Genomic DNA, 6,000 nt, shown 5'->3' with positions numbered 1-6,000 from the left:
TGCATCGTGTATGTATTTATGTATGTACAGTATACTGCTAGTCTACTGCTACTACTTACTTGTTAGGTGTATTGTGGACTTTTAGAGATACTCACCGGTTGTACTTATGCATAACATAATGATGAATATTTTAGGATTTGCCTTCCATATACGGAGATTGAGTTTTGTGTTAGAATATCTTTAAAATCATTTTCAGCACTATAACCAAATGGATAATAATTTATTTATTATCTTATTTTGATTATTCAATATGATAACTATTGGTGTTTCTGTCCAATTATTCATTTTATCATCTTTTTGGAATATTTGGTATAATGATTACTAAATCTCTTATTTATAAAATTGCCATCCTAATCTTTCATTATTACGTGCACGAGGAGAAAATAGACATTTATCTAATTCAATAATATCTTTTTGGATTATTTGACGAGATTATTATACTGCTAAATCTTTTCTTTTTTGACATGTTATCCTTATTTTAAAACTAAAGCTAATATAAAAGATCAAGAGCAGCTCTTGATTAGTCATTTCAATCTTTGTTTTTCAAATTTTATTGAATTTTAAATCTCTATAAGTTTCTTTTTATTTATTATTCATTTTGTTGAATTGTGTCCGAGTTTTCAATAATGATCGTGTCGTTTTATGTGCTACCAAGAAATATAACTAGCAAACCCTATTTTTTTTCCCCTTCTTTTCCCATTTGTTGTCATTTTAGTTCCATCACATCGCTGTTAGTATTTCTCAATAATTGGAAAAATATTTTGACGTCATTTTATTGTTGTGGGATGTTATTGGAGGAAAAACACATCTACGAGAATAAATAAATTGCATACTTTTGAATATGGAAAAATTAGCATAAAATTAGCATAATGTCGTTCTTGCATGCATGGTTGTTAGATTTAATATATGCACAAATATTATGGTTTTGAACAATTCAAATACCCAGAAATATATTCAAGTCATTAAATGAAAAGGCAAGTTAATAAGCATTTATAACGTTTGAAAATTCATAGTTTTCCATGCAATAAAAATTGCTCTAATAAGGAAAAAAAGATCATCATAAAAAAGTTACCGGCAAGATTTTATGGTAAATAGAAAACCTGTCTTCGTGATTAAATCGAAGCCCAAATTTATTATGGCTTTTTTCTTCTTCAAACAGATTTGAATTGCCGTGGGAGGTCATTCTAAAATCTGAAGAATTGGAGCGCGCAATGGATAAACTTAAGGGCAAAAATGGGAACGAATAATTACGAGGAAACGCTTGAAAGCATGAGAAGCGCCAGAAAGCCAGTCAACGGGTGGTGGGTTGTTGAAGTAAACAACCATTCTAAATTAATCCCTTGTTTAGTTTCTGCAAATCCCGAAAACAAAAAGTCTACGGGCTTGACGACTGGAGAATAAAAATTCCTTCTAATCACACTTTTTCCTTCTAATCACTTGTTTGGCTAGTCGATTGGTTAGGATAATTTTTTGAAAAAAAAAATTACTATAACACTTTTTCGATATAATATATGTGAAATAAATAGGTAGTTAAAAAATGTGTTGATGATGTAATTAAATAAATTTTGACAAATAATTTACTATCAATTTAGAGATGTAAACAAATCGAAAACCCTAGTGTTTAGATTTATTTAATTATTGTAATGAGTTCGAAATTTTATTTAAACTTAGTTTGTTGATTTATCGAATCGAATTTAAATGAGTTTTTACCGACGTTAAAAGTTAATAAATATAAAATGCTGTTCAAATTTGGTTTGACTGATTGGGCAAATCAACCTTTGAACGAACCGTTACCAAATCAAATTCTATTCAAATATCGAGTTACTCGGAGCATCTTTCAAACCTAACAATAGTAAAATCCATAAAAGCTTTTATTTTGAAACTTTGGACTTCGAGCACTCTCTGAGCTACAGAACCATACTTTGGGTCGCATTTTTTGTCCCCCTTTCTGAATTCACATTCAAATGATTGTTTCTTTTGAATCTTTTCTGTGGGCTAAAATTTTAGACAACGAATATGATCATTATTCGGTCATGGCTTTAATGAATTTCAAAAAAGTACTGCATGTAATTAACTTCAAATTGCTAATCAACATCTCGGAAAAATCATGTAGTAATAGTTTCCTGCTCAACTACTGCAAGATGAAAGGTTTTTGGCACTGCGATGCTACCATCCGAGACTTCTTCTTCTTCCTTCTTCCATTTTGCTCCTCTTCTTCGTAATCCAAAAGTGAATCAAAATGTACATTAAATTGCCATCTCTTTTATTCATCTTTTTGTGACTCAAGAAATATTTATTACATCACTGGTAGATTATACAGCACAAGTTTTAATTGGGCTTTATGTCGTATTACTGGTAATGGGTAATTTCAGTGTAACTCCTTGATGCACAAAGAAAGAATAGTTATGGGAAAACGCTTGCAACCCAGACGAAGCGCCAGAAAGCCAGTCAACAAAGCCATACGAAATTAGTCCATTTGTTTAATTTCTGGCCCCCCTCCAAAAGAAAAAAAAAAAAGGTCTATGGGCTCAACAACTCCCGATTTTTTTTTCTTGACAAGACTCGCAAATTAAAAAATTCGTTCTAATCACTCGTTCTAACAATAGTTAACACATATATTTTGAAGCTTTGGACTTTGAGCACTCTCAGAGCTACAGAACCATTCTTTCTTTAGGTCGTTTTTTTTTTTTAATCTTTTTTTCCTTTTGAATTCCAATCCAATGATGTTTCTTTTGAATTTATTATATGGGCTGAAATTTTAGACAACGAATATCATCACTCGGTCATGGCTTTGGAAAGCAATATTCCAAAAAAAAAAAAAATTTTTGTTACGTTTTCCGTGAATGTATTTCCTAATCACCATTTTACCTTACATATATCAAATTATTACAGTAATTTTTCTACAAAAAATCCAGAAAAGTGCAATCCAAACATGACCTTAGAAAAGTACTTTTTATCAACTTCAAATTGCTAATCAACATCTCGGAAAATCACGTAGTGATGGTTTCCTACTCAAAAATACAGGAAATTAGTATGAAAGGTTTTGGCACTGCAAGGCTATCATATGAGACTTCTTCTTCTCCTCCTCCTCTTCTTTGTAATCCAATCCAAAATGAATCAAAAGATGCCATTTCTTTTATTCATCTTTTTCTTTTTCTTTTTAAACCCGAAGAATATTCCTTCCCTTGTAAAATATGTACCTTCAATACAACTCCTTGATGCACAAAGAAAGAGTAGTTATCTTTAACAAAAACCTAGACTAGTAAGTTTTCCTAATTCAGACCAGTAGGAAAATTCCAACTTTTGTAGAGTTTATTAGTAGTATTTGTTAGAGATAGTTGGTGTAATCAACATTTTATAATCTATAAAAAAAAATTTTAATCCTCCCGTCTTGGGAAGTCATCTTCTGTTGATTTCTGAAACTCAGCCCCGGCCATGGGAGAAACACATAAACTAGTAGCTTTTTTAAAGTTACTAGCTAGTAGTAGTACTAAAGCAACGCTAAAATCGTTTTATCTCTAATCCTTTTCTTTTTCTTTCCCTCTTCCCTTTTTTTTTTTTTTTTTTTTTGTCTAAACGGATTCAAACAAAAGGAAAAGCAATAATATTGCGGAAAAGAGATTCCAAAGCATGCGGGCCTCGAGCCCTCCAAGATTACCAATTAGTAATAGTTTAGTATAGTATCTTCTGTATCACTAAAATAGTTACGTAGTTCTCTCGTATAGTACTAAAATATATAGCTATGTAGTTATGTCGTAGAATACTTTACTATCTTGCTTTTATCCTTTTGCTGGACCGTGCATGCGTATGCATTCTGCCAACTTGTTTAAAAAGTGAGCTTTGAACAGTTGATTTGGAGTTCCAAAACACGATATCTGATGAAATATCTTCTTCCTCTTGATAAAGTAGCTCTCCGGCACATGTTAAACTAGCCTTTTGTCAAGAGGCCGACTGTTTAAAATTAAAAATTTATGGTAGTACTCGGTATAATACATCACCGGACATGAAATCTTTAGAAAGAAGCATTTAAAACTAGTACTTTCTTGGGATAATTTCAGAAACATCTCCTGAGATTTCTAACAATTTCACTAATCTCCCTTGAGGTTAACGTTTTAGTAACAAAATTAATCCAAATCAGAAAAAGTACCCCTTATTAAAAAGATATTTTAAGGAGAGAGATGAAACTTTTATCCCATAACTACCCCTTATATATGTGTATATAAGTTGTATTAGTAATAAAATGAAAACAATTAATACACACGTTTCATTATTCAAGAAATTCGTATTCAATGCATTAGATAATACAAATAAGCAATAAAGTTACACGGATGATCATAAGATTCAGTGAAATAGACCAATCAACACTCTTAACATAAGGTTTGCTATGATTCTTGTAATTTTGAACATACAAAAAAAAATTAAACTTTCCTTTCTTTTTTCCTCATTTCTCATTTATTTTCACAAAATTACTCTACAACTATTAAAGTTTTAAGAGTTTCAAAGAAAAAATTCTCATGAACGATCGTCTTTTACCCGGTGTTTTTTCTTTTACCAAATGTTTTTTTGCTCACATTATATACAACTAGTTTCTGATCATTATCAAGTTCTATCAATCATAAGATAATGCCATTTGGTATATCAATTGGCCTTATTTTATAATTACAAATCACTGTTCCTCATTAAAGAAATTATTGACAATTATTCTCGTTAATTAGTTATTAATAATTAACCAGTGCTCTAATTATTCAATTGTTATATATTAGTTTCCATAAGACATAATGTCTTAGAGCATATGAGTAATATCTCCCCATATGGTGTAAGTAATTGGACCCACAATTCTAACAAAAGGAGTTAAATGTAATTTTATAAACTTCAAGGGTGGCCAGTGAAATTATCAGATATCTGATAAATAGGAGGCTTCTAAAATTATCCCTACTTTCTTTCTTTCTGCTATACTTGAAGAAGTCACTGGGACCGCCAAGAAGCCTACCCAAGAAAAAATTAATTAATTTTTGTGCGTCTGTGTTTAACTTCCTGCTGTTTCACACACAAAAAAAAAAAAAAAGAGAAGATAAATGGAGTAAGCATGAAAGATAGTAGCTGATATTGTGATAATTAAAGTGACAGTGATGCATGGAGAAGCAGAACCCTTTTCGGCTGCCTCACAATCACACGCCATTTAATACTTTACTGTCCACGCTTTAGGACTTACGACTCGGTTAGCTTAATATATACTCCACGAATCACTGTTTAATATTTCTGACAACTGTGAGTGGATATCTTTATGTGCCTCAATTTGCAGCTGCGACTGCACCTACTGCGCCGTGCCTTTTAGTTGTCCCTTCGTTTTTATTTTGCTTACAAATCTGCTATAGTCGTCTTCGTTCAATTTTGAATAAATAATGCTCCAAAACTCATTATTAATTTTATAGCTCGGGTCAAAGTTTGTAAACAAATACGAAGATGCAAAATTAATCTGGGTTATGAGAAAGGGATTGATCCAAGTAATTTCAAAGAGAGTTTAAGGCTGCATTTGGATTAAAGGGTTTGAAGAGGGTTTCGAAATTCCCTCAAATTTCTCTAGTTGTTTATATTATATAATAGATATTCGAATTTGTTAATCACTAATTATTCTAACCTTTAAAATGTACTTAAATAATTGGTGAATTTCAAATCCAAATGCCTCTTAAAAAACTAAAACAACTTGATAGGATTTCAAATTTTTCATCAAATCTCTCAATCGAAACGAAGTCTAAAGGATTTACTGAAAATTTATATACACCACCATGGGTTCTTTATTGTTACGAGAGTTTGTTTCTTCATTGTTTGATTGCCAACAATATTTTATTGTGAATTCTAATTTTCGTCCTCTCTTACCTATCTTTTTCCTTCAAATCCATAATTCTGCAAATTGATATAGATTAATTGTAATAGTTAGGGTTCTACAATTTACACCAGAGAAAAAGGGGACTTATTAGTTTTTAGCATTCGGATATGTCA

Source organism: Coffea arabica, chromosome 6e, assembly GCF_036785885.1.
Source record: "Coffea arabica cultivar ET-39 chromosome 6e, Coffea Arabica ET-39 HiFi, whole genome shotgun sequence".
In the NCBI taxonomy this organism is placed as follows: domain Eukaryota; kingdom Viridiplantae; phylum Streptophyta; class Magnoliopsida; order Gentianales; family Rubiaceae; genus Coffea; species Coffea arabica.
Note: the sequence above shows the minus strand (reverse complement) of the source record.